The sequence below is a fragment of the Peromyscus leucopus genome, chromosome 1 (assembly GCF_004664715.2).
Source record: "Peromyscus leucopus breed LL Stock chromosome 1, UCI_PerLeu_2.1, whole genome shotgun sequence".
NCBI lineage: Eukaryota > Metazoa > Chordata > Mammalia > Rodentia > Cricetidae > Peromyscus > Peromyscus leucopus.
Genome location: NC_051063.1, coordinates 163554623 through 163581786, shown reverse-complemented (window position 1 = coordinate 163581786; position 27164 = coordinate 163554623). Strand labels below are relative to the sequence as shown.

The 27164-nt window shown below is 49.4% G+C and overlaps 1 protein-coding gene across 2 annotated transcripts in view; it reads right to left on the bottom strand.

Annotated features, from left to right (window-relative positions):
• Sipa1l3 (signal induced proliferation associated 1 like 3) overlaps positions 1–26950 on the bottom strand; it is a 219463-nt gene extending 192513 nt beyond the window's left edge. For both annotated transcript variants that reach the window (XM_028859573.2, XM_028859575.2), the window contains exon 1: positions 26879–26950. The gene's annotated coding sequence lies outside the window, so the exon portion shown is untranslated. The remainder of the gene's footprint in view (positions 1–26878) is intronic.
• Positions 26951–27164: the final 214 nt, after the last annotated feature.

Here is a 27164-nt window from a genome sequence, read left to right as displayed (position 1 = left end):
TGGCTTTACCTGTGTTCTATTACATCTTGCTCCCCTGGCGGCTCCCAGTGTCTCCCCTACTCTGCCTTTCTTCTCCCTATATCTCAGTTGGATTTCCCACCTGGCTATATCCTGTGTTGCCATAGGCCAAAACAGCTTCTTTATTAACCAATAGTAGCAACACAAATTCACAATGTACAGAAAGACCATCCCCACAGCAACCATGTGCAGCTATGAACTGTTTTAAAGAATCCTCAGCATCTCCATTTGAAAGATGAAGAAAACTTTCAGAAGTCTTTGAGAAATGAAGTAATGGTTGCAGGGCCATCAACATTGCTTGTGTCTGAGGGGCCATCATGGCATTCTTGTTTTGTTTGTTGGATTGTTTTTTGAGACAGGTTTTCTCTGTGTAGCCCTGGCTGTCCTGGAACTTGATTTGTAGACCAGGCTGGCCTTGAACTCACAGAGATCCACCTGCCTCTGCCTCCCGAGTGCTGGGATTAAAGCCATGCGTCACCACTGCCTGGCTCATCGTGGAATTCTTAAGGGGATTCAACAACATCCTGGCCCACGCATAAGCAGCTTCCCATGCAGAGAGTCTGAAGGACAAAAAAATCTGGGACATCCACACCTGCCAGCACCCTGCACCGGCATTTAACAGTCACAGAAATCCTGGCCAGAGCAAAGGCGGGGGAGCATGCCTGCACAGGAGCAGAGCACAGAGCTGTAAGGACCGCCATGGTGGACAAAATGGGGGGGGGGGCTGCTAAGAAGCTGCAGAAACGGCTTCTGAAAACACACTGCAGCAGCAGGCTGGTTACTAAAAGAGCCTGAACTATCCGAGCAGGCTCCGTGTCATCCACGTCCTGAGAAGTGGATGGGGCAGCAGCTCTCTTTGTGCTTCAGTTTCCTCACTGTGCACAGGAACACTGTCAGTGTGCTTCAGTGAGTCCAGGCAGAGGACTCGGGGGAAACATGACAGCATTCGGGCCAAGCCAGGAGGGGTTACAACACGCGCCCCCCCCCCCCGCCCCGATCCTAGAACATGGGACACTGAGGCAGGAGGACTGAGTTTGGGGTCAACCTGGACTACATATTGAGACCTTGTCTCAAGAAAACCAAACAACCAAAACAAAACAAAACTGACCAGGGCCTGCCCGGTTTATACTAAGCTTTTCAAATTGGTGGAAGAGGCTAGATTATTTGGTCAGTAACATGGGAATAACTCACTACTGAGTTGATAAATATTATATATTTATCTCAACATAGGCCAAAATAAATTCCAGATGCTGGATGTGGAAAATAAGAAATGAAGCCACCCAGCTGGACATGTGACTTGATGGTTCAGAACTTGCCCAACATATGAAGCCTTAGATTTCAACCCCTAGCACCACAAAAAAGGATACTTATTTCATTTTAATTAAACACAAATACAGATAAAAACAAGAACACTAACTGCGAAGACACACATACACTCACTTAAGTAAATGTGACTTTTTTAACCTAGTAGAAAGATGGGCAATTAAAGGAATACATTTGATTAATAAACATATAAAAATAAGCTTCAGCATAAAGCAAAGGAACACTAAGTCTGGATTTGGTCACAGCAGCAATGATCTAAGGAGTATTCTGAGCAGGTGTGGCTGCAAACCTAGGGAAGTCTGGGCTCCCACTCCACTAATCGGACTCCTATTGACAGGACCTTGTCAGAATACAAGCCAGCAATAACTATCACTGTTTTTACACTTAGCCATATACTTTGTTTCAGTAATTGCAACTCTAAGACTTGTCTGAATACAAATCCAAGAAGCAGACAAAGGCTGTTTCTCATGAGATACTGAGTCAGAAAGCACGGCAGAACGAGCAGTAAGTACACCCTGATAGGAGAGAAGACCACGCCCCAGACCTTGACCTACAGCCGTGGGAGGATCTCCAAGACTGGCCATTCCAGAGAAGCAGAAGCTGCAGGAAACGAAAGGGCAGGCCTGGAGCATTCTAACTTCTCTGTACATTCGCTAGAAAACCCTCTCACACCTGGCAGCTGAGACTGTTATCATACCGTCTTACAGGTGTGCAAATGGATACAGGTGAGGGGGTGGGCGGCCGGAATCCCAGCATTTGGGAGTGGAGACAGGCGGATCAGGAATCAAGGCAGGCCTGGTCTACAGGAGACCTTATCTCATGACAGACTGAGAGAAACAAGAGACAAGGAAGCCAGTTTGCAGCAAACACCTTTCTTCTCAGCACGTAGGAGGCAGAGGCAGGCAGGTCTCTACAAGTTTCAGGCCAGCCAAGGCTACTTAGTGAGACCCTGTCTCAAAAGACTTAAAGAAAGAAAAACAAACAAACCAACCAACCAACCAACCATCAGGGCAGGAACTAGGTGGAAGGCCAGTCTATAGATGGCTAGATAGTAATGGGAGAAGGCGCACTGTTGGAACTGCTTACAGCCCATGTGCGGCTTCTCAAGATTTAAATAAATCAATGTAAAAATCTGTAGTAAGGCCTGAATTCAAGGGGTGGAGTGACAAGTTTCAGTTAGTGTCCCTGAGGGTAATCCATGAGCACAGAAGTAAAACCAGACCTGGGATGGGTGGCAGTCTCCTCTAGAGACACCAAGTAAAGTCATGGGACACTCACCCTGGGATGAGGTTCCCCCCTTGCTTGCCAGGCACTGGGCAAGGTGGTAAGAAGGATCTGATGGTGAGGAAACCTTTGGCCCATCAGTTAAGCAGCTCGGGTGCGGGCCTAGCCACACCTTCCAGAGCCACGTGTAGAGTATACCCAGGTCAGCAATCACAAAGTCCTTGCTTTCAACCCATAATAAACACTGTAATAAAAGGCATGTCAAGATCTGGATTGTCGGGAAAGTTATCAGGAAATGCCATTGGTATGTTTCATCCCATTCTGAATTCATAAATGTAAAACATGGATGTTCTGCACAGGCTCTGTCAACACTGTGCTGGCGGCTATGGCTGAGGAACAGCCCCAAGCAGCTGTGTGACCAGTAAGGCGCACTTCACTTCTCTGGGCCTCCCTGTGCCCCTTCTTTAGAAGCAGGAAGTGTGTGATAACGAAGCCACGAGGGTGGCCCACACCTTTAATCCCAGCACTCTAGAGGCAGGTGGATCTCTGTGAGTTCAAGGCCAGCCTGGTCTACAGAGCTAGTTCCAGGACAGCCAGGACTACACAAAGAAACCCTGTCTTGAAGGAAACGGGGGGGGGGGGGGGGCCTGTTGTTACTGCTGTAAGTTACATTATCCGCGGGCCAGGCCTGGACTCTGGAAAAAGCTCTACCCTGCTCACTATCCTTTCTGCCAACTCCTTGCCAAGTTCAGCAAGGTCATAAATTCCTCTACGGAATCAAGGCCACCACTCTGACCCTGCACTGCACCTTTCCCTCCCGCTAGCCCAGGCTGCCCCAAAGCCCCACCTGCACTCACAGCTCTTCAATCCATGCTTTTCGGGGTAGCCGGAAGATGGGCGACGCTCAGCCACTCGCTCCATCAGCCCTCACCCTGACCTCCTGCTGCATCCTCAGCACACCAAATGCATTCCTGCTTCGGCACCTTGCACCTGCTCTTTCGTCGGGAGGCAAAGCTCTTCAGCAGACCCTTCATGCGGCTGGCCTGTGAACCACTCCACCTCAGGGCACTCGTCCCAACCAGCGCCCTAAACCGCAGCTGCCCAGACTCCCACAACTCCCTCCCCCTGCCAGGTGCGCCTCTCTCCCACTCTGCTTTCATGACTTCCTAGCGTTATTCACCTCTGACATTACCTCATTAGTCATTTACTTTTCGTTATCTGTGTCCCTCACCCGGAACATAAACTCCAGGGGGACGGATCTTCTCAGGCTCTGTAGGCCTTGAAACACATGTAAAGCTCAGTGAATATTTACTGAATATGTCAACGATCAGATGGATTGCATTGTCCTTTACTGCACATCAAATATGCCCCTCCCACAGGGAGTAACTCTCTAGAAGCCAAGAGGCTCTTGGGTATCGGGCGAGAGAATGCATAACTGATCCCAAAGCATCCAAATGATTCTAAGAGCGCTATTGCTCTAAAGAATTCATGACCCAGATAACGAGGCCAGGGTCAGAGCTCCCCCTGACCAGGCTACTGAAAGGAATGGCCTCTCTCTCCACCAGAGCAGTCCTTCATTGTTCTTTCTGTCAGGACTGGAAAGCCTCTTCGGAAGCAACACAGTGCTCAGAAGCCTCTTGGCCCAAGTGGAAAGAAGGGCTCTGGGGCAGACCTGCAAAGTCAAGAAAGCATATTGGGGGTGGGGTGGGGGCTGGGGGGCTGGGGGGGGCAATTATCAACAGTCTAGAGTTGCTTCTTCCTAGTGATGCTGACTGACAAAGACCAAAGGCCCCACCTGGCCAAAGGTGAGGCCTGGGGCAACCACACCTGCCCAGGGGACAGCTGGGACCAGTATCGGGGAGTGCGGTATCAAGGTCCAGTGACTATGGAAGGAATGAACATAAAACCCACAGGAAGATTGGAATCACTGTTCCAGATTGTGCAGATTGGGAACCAGGCTGGAGGTTCAGTCCTCCCTCATTTCTAGTGTAAGCAAAGGTTCAGAGGAGCCAGGCCTGGGGCGGAGAGGGGATGAATAATACATTGGTTTCTCCTCCCAGTGAGAGTCCAGCAAGATGGAGAGAGCACATTATAATGTCACAATGCTGGCAGACCACCAATGACAAAACAGACCTAGGCAACAGTCACCCATGGCCACTAACAGCACAGAACAAAGAAAATGACTTTCTCCATCGTGCCTCCTGGATATAGACAACACTCAGGAGATGGCCCTGCACTTCCTGCCAAAACAGTGTGTGCCTGTATATGTGAACATGTGTGTATGTGTGTGTCCCTGACGTACATCAAAGCTGAAGCGCAGTCTCTAAATCCAATTTACAGCAAACACAGGGAGACACAGTCCACACTAGCCCTCACTGTACACAGGACAGCTTTCTCCAGCAAATACGATGCCAGAAGAGCCAGACGTGGTTGGTGGCACAACCTATAATCCTAGCACTCAGGAGGCTGAGGCAGGAGAGTCTTGAGTTCAAGGACAGTCAAAGCAAGCAAAAAGCCAAGGTGTGGGGGTGGGTAGAGGGTTCAGAGGATAAGGGCACTTACTGTCCAAGTATGAGGGACCTGAGAACAAATCTCTAACATCCATAGAGAAAGCCAGATAATGGGCTGCGTGTGCTTGTAACCTGAGAGCGAGCTGCCCTAGCCTAGCCAAAACTTCAAGCTTCCAGTTCAAAGAGAGACCCTGTCTCAAGGAAATATGGCAGAGAACAAAACACACACACACACACACACACACACACACACATCAAAGGGGAGAGAAGAGGAACCATAAGTGAACTATAACAGGATTGGGAAACAAATCCAGTGGGAACTGGTAGGTCCTAGTTGGTACAAGCAAGTTCCAGGAAGATAGTAAGGGGACCTCAGTCCAGATGATGTAAAATGTTTTTTAATGATGTCAATCACGACAGTAGTCCTGTCTTTAAAGAAGCTTTATCTTTTAGAGACAAACACTGGACTCAGAATAAACAGGTTATGAGCTGGCAATGTTGGAAGCCAGGGGCTTTAAGGCATTGAGGAGTGGTGAGAACTCAGGGTTCTCATGACCACTCTTACCATCCGTGTCCACCCCTCCTGCTCAGAGCCCTGCTAAGTCTCACCTCACTCTGGGTAAAGCAGGACTTTCCCTGCAACCCACAAAGCCCCAGGTGCTCAGCTCTCCACACGCCACGGCCACCGTCCTCCCACTCTGTGGAGTTGGAAGTCCCTCACACACAGGCACCAGCTCCCCTGCAGGACCCCTGCCTGCCTCTGCTTACGCCGCCAATGCTCTTCCCCTAGCTACCCAGGGTGCTCCTCACTGCCCTTGTCACTGGCTGCTCCAGTGTCACACCAGCACAGCACCCGAGCCAGCAGTGCCGCCGCCTCCATCCAAGCCTCTTCACTTCTGCCTTGCACACACTTGACTCTGGCTCTTTACCCCAGGTCTGAATGACCGGAGTGGGCGCTTTGTTTCATTCAGTGCTATCTCCCCAGTTCCCAGAATAGCTCCTTTCTCAGTACTTGATAATTATCTGTGGGAATAAATCTAAGAATGTAGCCAGGCAGTGGCGGTGCACGCCTTTAATCCCAGCACTCGGGAGGCAGAAGCAGGTGGATCCCTGTGAGTTTGAGGCCAGCCTGGTCTACAGAGCAAGATCCAGGACAGGAACCAAAACTACACAGAGAAACCCTGTCTCAAAAAACAAAACAAACAAACAAACAAAAATCTAAGAATGAAAAGGGGCAATATATAAAGCTTATCCTGATATCTGGCAAATCCTTATTAGTAGGGCATGATGGCATATATCTATAATCCTAGCACTCAGAAGATGGGTGCAGGATCAGGAATTCAAATTCTGCCTGACCTACATGAGACTCTCTCTGAAACAAGCAACAGGCTCATTTTTTAGGATATACCACAAATTACTAAAGTTGTGAAGTTGCTAATACCACTGTTTGACCTCTTCTGTTCATTTAGTAAGAAAACCTAATGTGTAGAGAAAACTAAGCCATATGAAATGAAGCTATATTTCCCAGGTCCCCTTTCCATTATATGCGCTACTAAATTCTAAGCCAGTGTAAGCAGAATTTCTGCCTGAAACTTCCACCAAGGATAGCAGATGTCTGACCTCTTAGAAGACTACAGCCCTGGTCTGTGTATCACCAGGCTCCTTTCTGTATGAGAAAAATCAATTCCCATTGTACTTATCAGTCCACTGTTTTGTGTTTATACCATGTTCTACACCTGCAGTTGAAATTAATCCTGACATGTGGCAAGTGTGTCAAATATCCAAAAGTGACACTCTAAAGCAGGATCACCCGGAGACTGTGGAGCTGGGGGAGGGGGCAAACAGGAGACAATGACTCAAGAACCATAAAACTTTCATGTAGCTTCAACAGGGACTACCCCAGAACTGGCAGGCAGGGTAGATAAAGAAGACCACCAACTAACATGAAGGCCGGGTGCTATGGTGCACGCCTTTGTTACCAGCACTCAGGAGGCAGAGGCAGGCAGATCTCTGGGAGTGAGTTCCAGGACAGCCAGAGCTACATAATAGAGCGATCCTGCCTCAAATAACAACAACCATGAAAAAGTGGCAAAAACTAAAAGCAGCGGAGAACAAGGAAATGAAAATCACTGCAAATTAGCCGCAGTGAGATTTCATTTCGTGTCCACCACGCTAGGAAAACGCAAAGCTTTAGCCAACTCAATGGGACAAGACACAGGCAAATGGAACTTAAAACCCTCACACATCTTTGGGGAAAATGTGTAGAGGGCAAAGATGATTACATCTAACAAGTCTGGCAATGTGATTCTAGTAAACACTGCAAACTTCCTGTCCACAGACATCTAGAAATAAGTGTTAACAGTCACGGTGATACATGGATGGCAAAAACAACCAACCATGAAAACCAGCAAAATGTCCATTGCTGTGGAAACGACTACAGCAAAAACAGCAGGGAGGGGGTGGTGGTGGATGGCTCGGCAGGCAAGGGGATCTGACGCTGACGCCCACAAGTGGTCCTCTGACCTCCAGGTATGCACCACATGTATATACACAGCATGTATGTGCCCACACGTACATACAAAGACACACAAATAAAACAAATATAATGAATAAAATAAAAAACTAAAACAAAAATGCAGTCTAGCAGTTAAAAAAAAATGACCTACAGCTACATCAGTCTGGATCAATCTTAAAATTGTTTTAAGTGAAAAACACGGTTTCAAAAAATACCTACATATGTCTTGTTTCATTCTGATTGCTGAGACAGGGTCTCAGGATGTTGCCTCAGGCTCCCAATTACTGAGATTACAGGCATGCACCACCATGCCCAGCTCAGGAGGTAACTGTTCCAAAGTATAAGAAATTCAAGACCGTGACTGCCTCTAGCAGGGCAGGCAGTTGGTATATGGGAGTTGTGATCTGTTCTTGGGTCCACAGTAGACTAACGGCTTGCCTGTTATTCATGACATACATTTTTGCTTATGTGTTGTGCATTAAAGAGTATAGAGTTTCCTATTTTTTTAAAACTGGATACATTTAGGCCTGAGGATGTAAGTTAGTGGTAAAGTTTCTGCCTGACATATGGAAGAAGGCCTTGGGTTCCAAGGCCAATTGCTTTGTTTTGTTTTGAGATAGGATTTCTCTGTGTAACAGCTTTGGTTGTCCTAGAACTCATTCTGTAGACCAGGCTGACCTCGAACTCACAGAGATCCGCCTGCCTCTGCCTCCTGAGTGCTGGGATTAAAGGTGTGTATCACCATGCCCATTAAACACCCACTTTTAAAACAATTTAAGCAATTTTTAAACATTTAGATCTAAGCACCAGCAAGTTACTGTCAGATGCACCAGTGAAGCAGGAGGGGGTGGGGGAAGGAGGTGGAACAGAGGGTGGTTTCTGGCTTTTGTTTGTTCTGGTGTCACAAGTCCATTTCAGTAAGAAATGTTTCTAAAATAAATAAAGCAATATGGCACAGAATTCAGTTCCTGGTCTCCTGAGCCACACAAGAGACTGAGTCAACTCCACAATGCCATCCCTGGAGGACATACGGCAAGTTACTGAACCAGTCCATCTGAAGATGGGCATGGTAACAGCGTCCACTCCAGGGGACTCCCATGAAAAAATTGTGGCTTCACTACACAAAAGAAGAAGCCTTCTGTGAGACTGTGTGAGACTTCATGACCATTTGTCTAACTTCAGTATCTAATGAGAGAAGACCTAAGCAATAGGCCAAGACCTGCAGATGACCCTGGCCAGTTCACTCCCAGACAGGTTCACTTCTCTGATCCTTACAAAGCATCCTAGGAAGTCTGGTGTTTGGCTGACCCTAAGAACTTATTGAGCATACATGAATGTATGCTACCTCACCTGTATAGGACCTTACCCAACTTACTTCTTTCCTTACTAATCCTTTGCTCAGAATTGCAATACACACTATAAAACTACATTTCCCAGACTTCCTTGCAGCAGAGGGTGCTCTTGTCACTAAGTTGTAACTGAAGACACAAGTAGAAGCCAGCTAAGAATTCCAGGAGAGGCTCCTCTTTTCCTGTAGCTGCTCTCCTTCCTTGGCTTTGTTCTTCCTATACAAAGGCTGGGGGGTGGGGGGGCTGCAAGCACAGCAGGTGTCTTAGACTAAAGGCTCAAGATGGCAAAGCTGACTGAACCCTGCTCCCTTCGTGAGGAGACAGGCCCTGCGGTGGGGCCAGTGTTCGCAGGTGGACCCCAAGGGCACTCTTCCTGGAACTCAGTTCTTGCATCAGCCCTCCTTTCATGGGTCTGTGCAGATACAAGGATTCACTTTCCCAACAGAGGGAAGGAGGAGAGATAAGAGCTGGGCTCGCCCTAAGCCAGACCTATGAAGCCAAAGAGGCAGATACAGATACCGAGTTCAAAGTCAGCCAAAATTAGATAGCAAGACCCTGTCCCCAACAAATACAAACAAGCAAACGACAAAATAAGAGGCAGCTGTCAACAAGTCTGGCTGACTAGGAATGCTACATGGAAGAGAAAGTCCTGAGATCACACAGAGAGATGACGCAGTCATCCCAAGGGCCATCTGAAGAAAAACCATCTGGAATATTCCAGCCCCACGTACCCGATTTGCGGCATAGCAAGACCCACTCTGAAGAGCCACCCTATCAAGCCGAGGCTCAGCCAGCCACAGATGCATGAGAAATAACACTCTGTTGACATTTTAAGACATTCACGGTTTGGGTGGTGTCTTCTTGGACAGTAATATCTCATCAGAACGTATCAAGTTTCACGATGACAAATACATTTCCAAACTGAACCGTGAAGCATCGCAACAGAAATCTCTTCCATATTCTGATTTCCAATAAGACTGTTAATAGGAAAGAACACAACCCCTCCCTTCTCTCTGACTGTGTCATAAGTACCCATTAGGCACGACTAATCGGTAAAAGGGTGATGTATCTATTAATCATTTCTATAATTAAAAAGCATTTAGAGTAGGTGGTTCATCCCTGCACTGGGCCTGGTGAGAACCCTCAGAAAACCTATCTTCTATCTGGACAAGGGCATCATTATGCTACCACTGCTTCCTAGTCATTCGCAAAGGCCCACAGAGCCAAAGTTAAAGTAGCTAAGCAGGTCTGACACGTGTGAGCTAACTAAAGAAGGCCATCAATTACAAAAATAATCTGGAGAAAAAATTAGAAACAAAAAGAAAGCACATCAGTAACATCTAGCCAAATAAATGACAGTACACCCACCACTATGTGTCATGAAACATTAAAGGAGTGCATTTGGAGTGGGCACATGGCTCAGTGGTGGAACTCTTACCTAGAATCCCCCAGTGAGGGGCTGGGGTGTGGCTCAGTGGTAGAGCCCCTGCCTAGAATCCCCCAGTGAGGGGCTGGGGTGTGGCTCAGTGATAGAGCCCCTGCCTAGAATCCCCCAGGGAGGGGCTGGGGTGTGGCTCAGTGGTAGAGCCCCTGCCTAGAATCCCCAGTGAGGGGCTGGGGGTGTGGCTCAGTGGTAGAGCCCCTGCCTAGAATCCCCCAGTGAGGGGCTGGGGTGTGGCTCAGTGGTATCGGACATGCTAGGATGAAAATAATTTTTTTTAGTTTTTATTTAATGTGTATAAGTGTTTTACCTGCATATATATATATATATATATATATATATATATATAGTGTGTGTGTGTGTGTGTGTGTGTGTGTGTGTACCACATGTGTGCTTGGTGCCCACAGAGGTTAAAGGGGCATCAGATCCCCTGGAGTTAAGGATGGTTGTGAGCCGCCAGTGAGTGCTGGGAACCAAACCCAGGACCTCTGCAAGAGCAGTCAGTGCTTTTAACCACTGAGCCATCTCTCCAGCCCCATTTTTTTTTTTTAAAGAAAAGCATATGGGAGGAATACTGGAGCATTCAGAAATATTTCCATAAAGTACTGCTGTGTGTGAAAGCAAAATGCAGGAAAATAAGGACTGTATTATCTGTAAGAGAATAATACTGTTCCCTATAGCACTCTATGGCCATGGGGAACATATCTATAGTTTTGGGAAGTGCCTATAGTACTAACTCTCAGCAGCAGTGAGGATGTGGGAAGAACTGACGTGGGAGGATGCTGACTGGCAGGTCAGGTAAGGAGGAAGGGGAGAAAGAAGAGCCTACCAAAAAACAAGAGCCAGACTGAAAATACTCAAAAAGAACTCAAGTCAGCTCAGACATATTTCCCATCCCGGTACCTTCACTTGACAAGTCTTCTGGCACATTAGATGTCACCTGAACTCTCTTTACCAGCTCACTTACACAGATGCTATCAATTAGCACCATCTCCCAGAAAAGGCAACTAAGGCCCAAGGTTCCAGCAGTGCTGGGACTCAAGCATTACAAGAAATGGCTTTTCCTCAACTTATCCCCAGATGATGCTCCCTGGAGCTCAAGGGACAGCCAGCTGTTGCCACAGCAGCCCTCCACATGCCGCAGGCTCTGGAGGGTAGGGGCACATGACTGTCATAGGGCAACACTGGGTCCATGAGGTACCTCAAAGGCTCAGGCTGCTTGGAGGAACCGGAGAGGGCCACTGAGCCTGCTCCCTGGAGAGCCCTGGGGAAGCCTGCCTGGGATACTTTTATAGCATCGATTGCTGCTACCCAGGGCCAGAAACAGAGAATGTGTCAGTTATGACACAACACAGTCAGACTCCCCGAACTCACCGTTTAATTAAAACCTGCTCTGCACAAATCAAGAGTTGGTGCCTATTAAAGCAGAGAGATGATAAACCGTGGCTGGCCGGTTCACTCTTGTTTCCCCTGCCTTCCTACCACAGAAACCTGGAGACACGTTGCTTTTCCACATACCCAGCAGATACGGACATGGCGTCTTCCACAAATCCTCTTACTGAAATCACCCCAGTGTTCTCTAAGTCACTGGTGACACACCTCCCCTGTCAGGCCATGTGCCCAAAGTGCCCAGATGAGCCACTGCTAGGTTCCAAGGCTGCAAGCCTGGGGGGCTGGAGGCCAGCAGCTTGAGGCTACAAAGACAGGCCCCAAGAATGGCTGCATGACCACAGGGGCCCAGGCCACTCCAACCACTGCCATGGCTTCTTGGAAATGCTGGTACTCTAGCAAACCCCAAGTGAGCGCAGCTAGCCACCCACTACCCTCTGACAATGGGGCACCTAGTAGCATAAATTCATTCCTAACATAACGCAAGCTGCACCTATCACATGCCAGGCACTGTTCCACAAGGACAAGGGCCTGTGCTCCCTCCCATGGAGTCAACAGTTGGGAAGCAGGTGGAAGAAAACTCCAGTGGGTCAGGAGGCTCTAGGGTGACTGAGGGTGCCGTTTAATAAAGAGGAAGGCACCCAGGGAAGGGAACATCTGAGCAGAATCTGGAGGAGGGAGGTGGCTTTGGTGGGAGGTCCTGAGAATAGCTGTGTGACTACGAGGAGGCGGGTGGATATGCCGTCCCATAAATCCACAGGTTTCTAGGAGAGGACACAGCCAGGGAGATGCCAGAACAGGGAAGAGCAAGCCTGTCCTCCCCCACGAGCTGGGGTAAACCAGGTGACACAGGCACAGGGTCGGAGGGGCTGGGACACTCTGCAACGACAACTCAGTGGGGATTGCTGCTACTTCCTACTTCCTGGAAGGAGGAAACTGAGGCCCAAGGATGGGACAGGATTCACAGTATCTACAAAGCATGCACATGTCAGGCTGGGGTGCCCACAACCCCTGGTAACAAAATCTGCACACTGCAGGGACTCAGCTACAGTCACCTACTCTTTCCCCGGGAGTCGTGGCCTCCATTTTCTTCTCACTTCCTCAACACTCGGCCTACTCTTTCTTCAGTGTTAGGAACAGAAAGGTAAACATTTCATGGGAGGGGGGAGGGAAGGAGAAAACAAAAAAGCCAGCGTCTAGTTCCCACAAAGAAGAAACACATTATTAACTTTCTCTAGAAGGCACTGCCCAAGTTAGGAGACATTGCTCACCTACCAGGCGTCCCGGAACACAGCCCTGATCACAATGCCGTGGCTACGAGGTTGGCCCCAGGTGTGGCTCCTGTCCCTGGTTTTCCCTAGGCAAAGGCCACCTGCCCCAGCTCCCTAGGCCGACGTGGGGTGGTGCCTCCTCTGGCGCTGTAGGTGTCTGGAATGCGGAAACGGGAACCAGCCACGCCAGCTTCTAACAGCGACTTCAACTTATTCAGCGGCCTCAAGGCCACGCCAGCTACCGGAGTTCCCCCAGAGAAGGCTGTTCTCTGCACACAGGCACATTCCCAAAGAGGCTGTTTTGCCAATATTCCCTTTGGGGAAGGGAAATAAAAGGATCCTTTACTCATCAGACACGTGGTCCTGGGTCTGAATGAGTTTGGGAGAAAGCTCAAAGGTAACAAAGCTTGCCTGTTACCTCCCATTCAGGAACAGGCCACCTGTTCAGTGCCGAGCCAGGGCTGGATCGGTGCCATAGCATCCCCTGCCCTGTGCCCAGCAGCTTCATTCACAGCCTCCCCGTCCACAGGTGGGCCCTCACCTCCGCAGACTGTGCTAGCCGCAGAGTCTGGAAGCTTAATGATTAAACCTCGGGGAGAGACTCTTCCAGGCAGCTTTGGAAGCCCAACTCTGGCAGAGTGCTGCTCTCAACACTGCAGACTCTCCAGAGAGAGCCTCACAGGTAGCCTCTAGTCAGGACTACCATCAGGCCTGTTTTACAGACAGTGTTGAACAGAAGTCACAGGATGGAGCAAGTCACACAGCAAGGGCTGATTACCCAAGCAGTGCAGGTCAGAGGTTCCAGCTTTTGACCACTGTGCTCATCTGCCCTTGTAAAGAGTCCTGGCCACCTTGGGATCGGGGCAGCAGTCAGTGAGAGCACAGCTGTGGCCCGTCAAAATGCTCAATAAACAAATGGGGCACGATAGTTTATGACTATAATCTCAGCATTGGAGGAGGGAGGTAGGAGTTCAAGGTCACTTGCAGCTACATATTGAGTTCAAGACCAGCCTGAGCTACAAGAAACTGTCTCAAAAAACAAAACAACCAAAACAGTTCAATAACTCAGCTGTGTTATCACAAGCTGCTCACACCTGAGCCTTCAACATGGAAAACTGGCTCACACTGATGGAGCTTAACCTCTCGCCATCTGGTGAACATATACAGACTACTGCCAGGTGTGATGGCACCTGCCTGTAATCCCAGCATTTGCGGGGCTGAGGCAAGAGGAACTGCTGCAAGTTCAAGCCCAGACTGGCCTACAGCGTTAGACCCTGTCTCAGAAAACCAAAACTAAAACTCTTACCATTTTCTTCATCAAACAAACACATTAGAATGTGCATTCTAAACCAGACATTGTGGCAAACAAGAACTACGCTGCTCTTACCTGTCGGGGGCTTTCAGTCACCTGAGAATAAACTGGCAAAACAAAAACAAAAACAAAACAAAAAACTCTAACAATCAGATTCACGTGCACTGGGCACTGACTGTGAGGCATGCTGAGCAGTTCACATGATTTCACAAACCTCAACCTCCTCCCCCAACTGAGGAGATGGACTGTTCCCAGCTCCACCTTGCAGACATGGAAACGGACACTGTGGGGCCATGTGGCTTGCCCAAGATCAACAGGGGCCAAGCAGGACCCAGGAATTGCTCACAGGCTCTGTCACATTCCTCAGCCCTGCTGCAGCCTCTCAGGGCAACCACTGTCCACTGTCCACAGGTAGGTAGTCACAGGACAATTCCATCTATAAAAGGAGTGTCGCTTCCAGAGATGGCTGGGGATGGGGACACCTCAGAGCTCACAGTCTTGATCGGGCCACTGGCAATCTGCACTTGACCTGCAGCGTCTCCTCTTGTTCACTCACCAGCCCTCCAGAGTCCTCAGAGAGGAGCCTCTGTGAGAAGCATCTTGTTCAGGAGTGGGAGGGAACAGAGGGAGCCCCAGGTGGTTCTCAGCAGACTGAGCTCTCAAAAAACATGCACATTCGCCTCCAGTGTTGCTGCCCAACTTGAGTGTCCCTAAATTTTCAGACAAAATGTTTGGTAGCCAACACAACAATTAAGGACTCCTAGGGTACGGGACTGACAATGAAGAGGTTTTCAAGGGTGGACATGATTAAAGAGCCCACAGCTAAGTCACTGAGGTAACTGCAACAACAGGAAAATGCATGATGTTGGGGTCCAATCTTCCACATTCCTACACTCTTGTCTGTTCCTGAGCAGTCCTCTGACTATATTCCCACAGCCATGCCCCCAGCCAAAGGAGCGAATCCTGATTGGCCCTGGCCTCTGATTTGTCCAGACAGGGTTCTGTGTCAGGTTATCGGTCACAAGAGACCTAAGAGGAATCAGGAGGCGGGACATGAGTGAAAGTTTCTTCACTCTTAAAGAGAAATACAGTGAGAGGTGTCCTTAATTGCTGCTGGATAGGGCCCTTATAGGGCGTGCCAACTGGAGCATAGACAGCTATCTTGTGGCCACACGGGGAGCCTGAGGTCATGAGTGGTACACAGCCGGAGGCAGAGTGACACAAAGGAGTGGGACTGGGTCCTCACACTCTGAAGAGCTACGGTCAGCCCTCGTATCGAGGCCTATGGGCTTCCTTGTTACATCAATCCTATTTCCAGCCAGTTTCACTGGGGCTTCCTTCGACAGCAGATCATTGAGTCTCAAAATGGGGTTCCTGGACACAGAGCCCGGAAACTCCTGGGGAACTGTTAGAAGTGCAAATGCCCACACTGGCCCTGGAGCCTAGAGCTCTGGGCAAGCCCAGCTGCCTGGCTGTCTGAGATTCTGCAGTGAGAGCCCTGCAGGGGCACACAAGGCTGAGAAGTTAGTGACCAACAGCTTCTAGCAAGTTATTTACATTCTATAAACAGGGAATAACCGGGTTTCCCTGAAGGGGTTGATGGGAGGCTTGGCTGAAATAAGCCCCTGCATGTGAAGTGCCTACATGTGAAGTGTCCGGTATCCGCCAGACACTCAAATCTGCTATTTGCTCCTGCCGCCATTACCATCGTTCCTGTCAGCAGACAAGGGCACACCAACCGAGGTCACCTCCTGCCCAACTCCCAAAGCTGGGCCTACCTCTTTTAACCTATCTTACCCCCCAGAACCAGTCCTGTGTTTGGGGGCTCCATAAGGACAATTATCTTTCTGGTTGGTATAAGGGTGTGGCGAACGAGAGGGGCCCAAGGCTTTTCTTCCACCTCCTCACCATGGATGCCAGGCCTCTTGCCGTGGCCTCGGGCACTGCAGCCCCAGCACATACATACCGTGGGCACTCTAAGCTCGGGCACTGAGACGCAGAAGGCTGGACACTGACCTGCCAGGTCTGGTAGGAAAGGATTCTTGTCAGGCTGCACCCAGGGCCTAGCTTTGGAGCCACAGCTGGCCAGGGGTTCTTACTGCAGGGTGTTACAGTGCTGTGGGGCCACTCAGTGACTGGGAAGAAGGAGACAGACACAGCAGATCTGTCACCAACCCTTAGAGTGAAAAGGAGTGATCAAAGGCCTCTTGCTTCAGAAAGGAAGCTATTAGTCCAAACTTCGTAAAACTCAGTGTTAAACCAGTCTTGATCTGCAAATAGGCTTTTTTTCTCTCTCTCTTTCTTTCTCTTTCTTTCTTTCTTTCTTTCTTTCTTTCTTTCTTTCTTTCTTTCTTTCTTTTTCTCTCTCCCTCCCTTTCTTTTTTTTATGGGCCAATGGTGTCTCTGAAAAAGGGACCTGGATGTCTGAGTTTTTCTTTTGGTTCCGTGCAATTGTGGCTACTACTTAAATTTGAATACAATTTAACAATCAAGCCTGCGATGTCCTCGGTGTCTCTGAACACTCGGATTGCTTCTGTTGTTTTAGAGAAAAGGGAAGGACAGGCTCTAGACTACAGGACAGACAAACGGCACCCCTGCCACTCCGCCTTCGCCTCCCTCGCCTCCCTACACCGCTCTGCCCCACTCACGCCCGAGGTTCCCCAATCTTACCTCCCTCAGGACCTTTGCACCTCCCCAGTACACACTCCCTCGCCTCCTCCAGGGCTGGCCTCTGATGATTCTGCCTGAAACTTCAACACCGTCCGCCCTAATGCGTCCTAGTCCCTCCCTGCTTGATCTCCTCACTGTCGTATACACTACTAACACAGGACACAGCTTCTTTATTTACCTTGTTTTCCTTTTTACAGTATGTTTCCACACATGTGGGAGTCAAGAGGCCAACTTGCAAGAGTTCTCTTCTTCCACTACCCAGGTTCTGGGGATCAAAATCAGGCTCGGCCCCAAATGCCTTTATCCTCTGAGCCACCTCACTGGCACTTCTGTACTAGTGTCTTTGTGTTTCTTTGAGAGAGGTCTCGTGTAGTCCAGGCTGGCCTTGAATTCCTGAGCATCCTGCTCTATTTGCAAAGTTACAGGGTGGGCACTGGCCGAGCTTCACTTCCCTTGTTTTCCTAAGCTCCCACTTGAGTGAGCCCCAGAAGGGGGAGAGAGGTGAGGGCTGGAGCCTGCATCGCTAGATATCCTTTATATCTAGCACAGTTCTCAGGAGAACATGATCACCAAGTAAGCTTAACCGCCAAAGCGAGGAGAGGGGTAGTGGCGCACACCTTTGATCCCAGGGGCAGACGGATCTCTGCGTGTGAGGCCAGATGGCCAGGGCAAGTCCAGGACAGCCAGGGCTACACAGAGAAACCCTGTCTCTGGGGGCTGGGGAGGGGGACACGACACAAAAACAAAAAAACCAAACCACGAAGATGGGGTCCCGGCTGCCTTTAATCCCAGCCCTCAGGAGGCAGAGGCAGGCGGATCTCTATGAACCTGGTATACAAATCGAATTCCACAACAGCCAGGGCTATGTAGAGAAATCCTTTCTTAAAAACCCAAAACAAAAACAAACAACAAACAAAAAAAAACCAAATCTGGGGGCTGGGGAGATGATTCAGTGAAGGAAGGCACTTGCTACCTTAGTTCGATTCCTAGGTCACTGGTGGTAAACGGGAAGAGCTGGCCTCCCTGTACAACTGCCCTGGACCCACGAGTGCACCACAGCACATGCACCTCCCCCATACAAATGTAAAAGGCTTTGGAAAAAACTCAAGCTGAACATTATGGCACCTGTTTGTACACACACACACACACACAGCACTTGGAAATAGAGGCAGGAGGATTAGAAGGCATTTGAGGTCAGCCTTGACTATACAGTGAGTTCAAGGTCAGCCTAGGCTCCAGGAAACCCAGTACTTGACCAGAAATAGGGCTTCGGAGATAGCTCAGGAGATAAAGCACTTGCTGTGCCGCACAAGGACTTCAGTTCCAGCCCCAGAACCCACTTTAAAAAATGAACTTCTGTAATCCTAGGAGAGGAGACACACTGATCCCTAGAGCTGATGGCCATCCGACCTAGCCTACTTGTGAATTCCTGTCCAGTGAGACCCTGCAGGGGTTGGGGAGTGGGCTGTACCCGAGGAATGAGAGCCACATGTCTCCACATGCAAGTGTGAGAGCACACACACACACACACACACACACACACACCTGCACACAGAAACACACACACAAGAATATTAAATACCAAATGCATGGTCCCAGCACAGGTTTTGCCAGCCCTCAGATCCAACATGCGCAGGTCCACACTGAGAAACACACACATCTACACACGTGCCCCAAGCTGGCCACCCCTGGAGACAGAGCTCCCAACAAGTGCCTCTGGAGGAAACCCAAGGACGAAAATAAGAGGGAGCTGGGGACAGCCGGTGCCTAAGGGGCTGCAGGGCTTTCCTTGCTTCCCTCCCCACAAACTGGAGCCTGGTCTGGAACAGGTTAGAGAAGAGACTCCTCAGCTAGAACAGGGGGTGCCAGCTCTCAGGCAGGATCACACCAGCTCTCAGGCAGGATCACACCAGCTCTCCTGTCAACATCTACCACCTCCCCAAGACCTGCAGGAAACAAAGGGGCCAGCAGGAGCTCCTCTGCCGGTCTGTGCTGCTGTGCCTGATGCTTCTGTGAAGGGATTTCATCACAGGCTGGGACGTTACACCACCAAAGAGCAAATGCTGCAGGAGATTCCACATGGTGTGCCTGGGGAACACAAGTTAGCTGCGAAGGAATCCTCACTGCCAGCCTGATAGCAGGTCCCCAAGCAATGTCACAAGCTGCTCCTCTCCTTTGGTCAAACACCAGAACTAAAAGGGACATTTCCATGGCCTCTCACTGTGCTGCTGCCTGTAAAGCAAAGGTTGGCTTCTGGTTCCCTGTGCAGCCTCCAAGCCCTGCAGAGCCAAGGCTGGGTATCAGAGGAGCTGTCCTGGCTGTCTTGAGAGGAGGATCAAGAGGCTCTGAGGCCTCCTGTTGAAACAGGTCTTGGGGGAAAATGTGGGCGGAGCCTCAGTCAGGTGCTGGAAGGAAATGGATCAGGAAAGGGCCTCAGGAGGACCCCGCCACCATAGGCTCAACAGAATGGGAAGCATGTGGCTGTGGGAGCCTGGCCAGGGTGCTTGATGCTGCCTGCTTTACCCAAGCCCCAGAGCCCCCAGCCAAGTACTGACTTTTGCATAATGAAGAACAAGGGGTGGGGAGCAAATAATTGTATTATATAAGTGGACTGAGCAGAGGCAGGGGATTCCCCACACATACACTTGAGCCTGAAATGCTGTGCTTGATTCTAACTTTTCTTGACGAGACACTTCAAACACATAAAGGTAAAGGGAGGCTATAATAAGCCCTCGCCACCCAGCTGTAACCGTTCCCAACTCATGGCCAATCTCGTTTCATCTCTTACTCACCCCACGCGCCTGTCCGCCTCCACTTTCCGCCCCCATCCAAGCACTGTGAGGCACATGCTGGGCATCCCAACAGTCCATTCACAGGAATTTCAGAAGGCACATCCTAAGATAAGGACTCAGCCATGAGATCATGATCACATCTGAAAAACTGACAACTTCTCCTGAGTATTAGCAAATATTCAGATTGCTCTTGTTATTTTAAAGGAAATGGAAGGACGGGTCCTAGGATTAGAGCGATCCCAGGCCCAGTCAACCTCATGGCCCAAAAGAATGTGGGAGCCGCTGCAAAAGCTCCCCAGGAGACATGTGGGGTGAAGAGGCTGGGAATGTAAACCCCATCTACCCATCTGTCAGTTCATGGACAGACCACGGGTGACACAGGCTCTGAAAAGTCACTAACTTGGTGACTCAAGGGTCGCTGGACCTCAGTTTCCCCATATAAGAAATGGGAAGCAGCAACAGCACTATCCCGTGGAGTAGATCAAAGAATCAAAGGAGATCTTACCCTCAAAGTCCTCAGAACAGTGCCTCCTCAGACGGTCAGTTTGATCAACAGATTCTGACTGCGCACGTTTTACATACCAGGCATTGTCAGTAGGAGGAGGTGAGTGCAAACCATCACCTTGGCAACATAACAAACTTGACATCCACCTGCTCTGCTTGGCTAAGAGGTGCAGCTCCGTCCTGCCCATTCGTAGGTCTCAGGTAGTCCATATATCCAGAAATGAGCTCAGGCTGGGCTATAGAAGGATTTCTGGTGCTTAGACAAAAGCCAGCATTCCTCAGGAACTTGTGAAACCAGTTCTCATCTGCCAATAGAACTCAATTCCCTTACCTCTGGCAGAAGGGACATATGGCTACCTGTGGCACCTATCAGCATATCAAAGCCCATGCTTGCCTGGAGGCTCCCTCCATATCACATCCATTTCAAATCCATGCTAGTATCCTGGCCCTTCCCTTCCCCAGCTACTAGTTCTCCTTATAACCCCTATGATTTATCCACCCCACTCTCTCACTCTCCGTCTTGCTGCCCCCCACCCCCATTCTATCTCTTGCTATCTTGTGAGCTCCACTATCCTCTCCACTCTCCCTCTTTCCTAGCCCTGGCCATGTTCAGTCTGCTTTCTTTCTTTTTTTTTGGTTTTTCCAGACAGGGTTTCTCTGTGTAGCTTTGCGCCTTTCCTGGAGCTCACTTGGTAGCCCAGGTTGGCCTCGAACTCATAGAGATCCGCCTGGCTCTGCCTCCCGAGTGCTGGGGTTAAAGGCGTGCACCACCACCGCCCAGCTTCAGTCTGCTTTCTTTGTTCTCTGCTCTGGACTCTTCCCAAAAGCTGTGCCTGATACCCAACCTAGAGCATCTTTGACAGTAGACATGATGCCATAGCATCCCATGCTGATCCACTGCTGTGTAAAGGAGGTACTAAATATAGTTGGCAGTACTCTGTCTGTCAAACAACCTGGAAAGAAATGCTGTGTCCACTTCCTCCACTGACCCTTCCCTCATAAAGAAGGCCTGCAATGAAGAATATCAGTCTACAGTGATCTCTCTCTCTCTCTCTCTCTTGGTTTTTCGAGACAGGATTTCTCTGGGTAGCCCTGGCCGTCCTGGAACTCAGGCTGTAATCCAGGCTGGCCTCGAACTCAGAGACCCACCTGCCTCTGCCTCCTGAGTGCCGGAATCAAAGGCGTGCTGCACCACCGCCATCATCGCCATCTCCTAGCTCCAGTGATCTCATTTGTAAAATGAGTTCAATAAAGTGAATGATGTCATTGGACTACCGGAGGGATCAACTGAGGACGTGTGTGAAGTGCTTAGCCAAGCACCTGGCAGCCAGTCCATGGTATGTAAATGTTAGCAACTATCATTATTACTTTGCAAACTTGAAAGTAGTGTGAGCGTGGAGAGCAGAAAGCCACCCTTCTCCAGCGACACCTATGTTGCTTCTGTGGCAAGCTCATTTCCACCTCATGACTCTGCACTTGCGGTCCCCTCTGCCTGGAGCAGCCCCCAACGCCCCCACTGCCTGGCAGAGCTGGCGCATCATGCTCATTCAAACCTTAGCTCACATGACTTTCCCTCCTCGGCCTGGGAGGCCTTCCCTGATCATCCCGACTATAGTAATCACCCCCCCTATCCCCATCTCTCCCCACCAGCCACTCCAGCTTTTACCCTGTTATTTTCCCCGACATACTTAAAAACCATGTGAAAGTAGCAAGAACGGGTTTGTTTTTTAAATTCTAATCAGGGGGAAAATAAATCCTGAAACTCTCTGGTTTACTGTGTGTCTCCTCAGGTAGTCTGCAAACCCCGTGACAGCAAGGATCTTATCTGAGTCAGGTGTGCTGACTCAGGTCTGCAATCTCAGAACTTGGGAGGTGGAAGAGGAAGATTGAGAGTTCAAGGCCAGCCTGGGCTACACTGCAAGACTTGGTTTCAAAATACAAACAGAAAATCAGAGCATAGAATAGATCTTGTCTGTCTGATTTACTGTCTAATCTTCCATGCCTAGAAGAAATCCTGGCACATGGAAGACGCCCAGTAAACTGGTCAACGTAATAAAGTAAGAACCGTGACTCCTGGCCCAGGGCTAACAGCAGCCCAGCAGGCCAGTATCTTTAGACATTTCATTCACTCTCCCCCAAACAATGAGGTAGAGGATCTATTGGAGACAGTTCGTCTATGAACGGAAAAGCTCGGTGAACACCTTTTATTTAGTAGCTACATGGGATTTGACTCCAAAGCTGTCACCACACCACTTTCCAAGTTTTTCCTATCTCTTGATAATATGAGGAAGGGCACTCCGACTGGTGTTCCACCAGGGGTCCCCACCCGGCACCAGCTGTGGTGACCACTGCATTGGCTCCCATCTTCCTTTGCTGAGCATATCTTCTCTTCATTCCAAACAGCTCAGCCTCTCACCCTAGAGTCCAACATCTCCGAGCTAGTTCCTGCTTCGTAACTTCTCCGAATTTTTTCCTAGCATTTATTTCCAATGACTGGGGTAGCTCCTCCTATGAGCCCTGCAACAAAGACCTTGGTGTAGCTTTGGATTAGAAAGACTGCAAAACAGTCTTCCATCAATGGACCCTGTCCTAAAAGTCTAACATGGATTCTCTCTCCACAACCACCCCATAAGGAAGGTACTGGTATCATCCTGAAGCTCAGATCTGGAAACTGATGCCCAGGAGTTCAAATGCCTTACCCAAGGGATTCCAGCTAATACAGAACAGTATCAGAATTTGAATCCAGGCCATATGGCTCAAAACTTCGTGTCTTCAGACACTGTACTATACTGCCTGGGTCTAAGATGGTGTGATTGCAAAGGTAAAAGAACTCTTGGCCATAATGGCAATGTCTAACAATATACCAGCAGAATAGTGCAAGGTCTCTCCATCTTCAAGAATGTGGACACAATCATTAAATAAGGCAGATCTTTATGTAACAACTTGAAGGGATATGTCCAACCACCACTGAAAAAACCAAGTTACAAGTATATGTAGCTTGAGCCAGGCAGGAAGGTACACACTGCAATCCCAGTACTTGGAAGGCAGAGGCAGGAAGAATCAGAAATTCAAGGCAAGCCCATTATATAGCAAATGTAAGCCAGGTAGGCTATATGAGACCCCGTCTCACACAAATGCAGTGTGGACTGGATATATATATATACACATATATACATATATACAGTGTGGACTATATACATATGTATATATACACATATACAGTGTGGACTGTATATATATACATATGTATATACACACACACACACACACACACACACACATACACACACACAGCTTAATCTCCACTCTTCCTTTTTTTAGGAAGGGGTAGGGGAGGAGGAAGAAGAAAACAATTGATATAAGCAAATATGGACAGATATAAGTACACACACACACACACACACACACACACACACTTACACAAATGCAAGGAAGCATACAACCAAATCACTACGGCCAAGGACATCTCCATTTTGTTCACTCTGGTAGCTCCAAAACCTGAGGCTAGATACTTATTACTCACAGTCTAAATGAGTGGTTATTTCCAGGGAAGTGGAACTGTGGAGTGGAGGGTGGTACTCCTGTTTTCCCCGCTATACCTCCACACTGTATGGCATGCTACAGTGAGCTTATCTGTCTCGAATCCTCTGGTTTTTGAGACAGGGGTGTCTCATAGAGCCCAGGCTAGCCTTGGTCCTCATGGCTGTCTCTACTTCTAAGTGCTAGGATTACAGGTGTGTGTCACCATGCTCAGTCTGCGTAAATGCAACCTCCCATGCTCCCAACACACACACTAAGGCCCTGACTAGAGCAATCCTAAAGAAAAAAATAAATGTACAGATTGGTCTGATAGCTCCCCTCTCATTCTAACAGCTGAAAACAAAAATTTGTGAAGATGATGTTGCTTTCTTTCATTAAAATGTAAGTACATTTAACTCAGGTTTGCAAGTTATGAAGCCTAAGCTCGAAAAACACTGGCAAATATAGTTTACAGCTGAAAAAGGCACCAATCTCTGCCCATTCTACATTCCGCTTTTGATTTCCCACCTAACAACTGCAACATCTGAAAAACGGGCTCACAGTTAACTCTTCACCCACTCTACCCACAAGGTTCAAAACCCATTTGCTGTCGTCACTGTGAGGGAGATAACCCCGGGGGCTTTTTAAGTCACTGCCCCATCCTTCTGCAGATTAAAAACACAAAAAGCAAGCAAGAAACCCTCAACTCTAATGGCCATCACAAATTCGATGAGGAACAGTTTCCCATCCTCAAATGAAACCCCAAGGCCAGGTTTGTGCTACAGATTAAACCTCAGAGGCCCAGGACGCTCCTTCCCAACCTCTCCCTGGTGTGTGGTGTGTGTGCGCGCTGCCTTCCCACACCGGATAGTCTCAGGCACTGACAGAGTGCAGTTTTTCAGAAGGAAATTATCAACTCAGCTTGTCTTTGGCAGGTTAAAAACCACAGAAGCGAGTCGCCTGAAGCCCAGGCCTTCCTGACATATCTGCAGCCACCGCAGTTGGTCCAGATCCACACGGTCTTCTCTGGAGCACACGACTGCGCATGCTACATATGTGTACCCATCAATGCTCATTCTCCATGTCTTAAAAGAAGCAGCTGGACCTCGTCAGAAAAGCCCACCCCCTTGCCATGGGGATGCACACCTATAACCCTGGACTTGGAGACAGAAGGATGGGGAACTCAGTTGTCCCTAGCAACACAGCGAATTTAAGGGCAGCCTGGAACACTTGTGACCCTGTCTCAAAACAAATAGAAAAAGCCACCTTCAGAGGGGATGGGGAAACCTCCAGCTTGGGCCCAGTGAAGTGATGTTTCTGTAACATGGCAGCTCCATCCTTCTCCTCAATCAACTGGATATGGGAGGCTGGGGAAGACGAGCAACTTCTGAGTTACTGGTTTGAGCAACTGGGTCAATGTTGGCCAGTTTGCCATGATCGAGGAGGAGAAAGAGTTCAGACTGGACATGAGCAAGAACATCCATCAGGACACCAAGGAATCACCAGTAAGTGCTTAATATGCAGGAAGCCCTGGATTCCATCCTCGGTACCCAATAACAACAACAACAACAATAATAATAATACAGAACTGACGTGAACACACTGACTTGGAGGAGGAAGCGTTCAAGGGGAGCTGGTAGCAAGTCAGCACTGTCTCTTCTCGAGTCCTTAAGCTGAAACACGTTCTACAATTTAACCTTTGCCAGGTAAACTTTCAGGACGGGAACACTAACCTTGCACTCTGCCCTATAGGTACAAACAGAACCAGGAAAGGCTTACTGCAGAAAAAGAGAGGTACATTCATCAAGTGCTTGGGCTCTGTGCTAACCACAAAACAGCTCCTGGAATCAGAACAATCCTGGCATGGAAGTCCTATGACTACCATTTCACAGATGGGACACTGAGGCTGGGAGCGAACGTGTGGGGGAGCTCAGGGCTGTCATGTCACAGCCCACAGTTAGGCAGTCTCTGGGCCAGATGGAGAACACTGAAGAACAATCACAATGCATAAGAACTGCCACTCAGTGAGGGAGGGCTCAGCCTAGTGTTCAGCAAATCCCCACAACCTTACCAGGGCAATACTGCTATTGTCCCATTTTTATAAATGAGGGACCTAAGTCTGCAGACGGGAAAGCCACCTGGACCAGTGTTGAATCTGGCCTGCTGGGGAGACCAACGCTACAGTCAGAACCCTACTCAGAGAGGGTCCCTAAGTTACCCAGAGATGCTGAATGAATGCTAGCATTTACAGACTGCTCTGTGCCAGCAGCTGGCTAAGCACTTTACACAGGCTGTTCTCATACATCTTCAAAACAGCTCTATCAGGCGGCTTCCATTGAACTCTCCATTTTATATTTAGGCATGGAAAGGGAAACTAAGGCACAGAGGGGTGAAGTTAGTTGCCCAAGGTCACACAGCTAGCTGTGGCAAAACCCAAATTTGAACGCAAATCTTCCTGCTTCACAAGCAAAAGCTCTTATCAAAATAATCGCAGTTATCAGCAGCTACCCTGCATTGAGTGTTAACTGTGGACTCGGGTCTTTACATGCACATGGTCAACTAACTGGCATCCAATGCAATCTACAGTATCTTCATCTCATTTCTCCAGGAGCTAACAATAACGCAAACCCGTAATAAGTATTTTCAGTGTGAAATGCCATATTCACCAGATCTCAACATCTCAAAAGAATTACCAGCAAAAGACATTCTCGTTCCCCGTTTTACCGAAGGCAAAATGAGGTTCGGCGCGGTTTTCCCAGACCGCAGCTCCGGAGTGGCAGAGCTGGGACGTGCACCCACGGCTCCCGGACTCCAAGCTCTTCCCTACAGTGCCGGGTTGCACGTCTGGAAAGTTGAGCCATGCGGGCACGAGTCCCGCCGGGCACGGAGGGCGTGAGTCCCGGCGCTGCCGCCCCTCACAGCCGATGCCCACACCCGGCCATCCGCCTGGTCACCCGCCTGCGCTGACCCTCGGGGTCCGAGCAGCCACCAATTCCCCACCACCCTTGCGCGAGACTGCTCCTGCACCGGGATCCACGTACCTAGCCGTCCGGGCTCTACGCCCCGCGGGCTCCTCGACCACGGCGTCCGGCACCGCGCGGCTCGCTAGAGACGCCGCCAGCTCCAGTGGCCCGAGTGACTTCCAGGCTGCCCACTTCCAAGCCGCTTCGCGCGAGGCCTCGTGGGAACTGTAGTTTCTCCCTGAGAAGCAGCGCGCTGAAGAGAGCCTGGAGCGCGGGGGCTGCCGGGAGTCGTAGGCGAACCGCTGCACCGCCTTCTGGGAATCGTAGTCTACAAGACGCTTCGGTGCAGCTCCAGTCTCCGGAG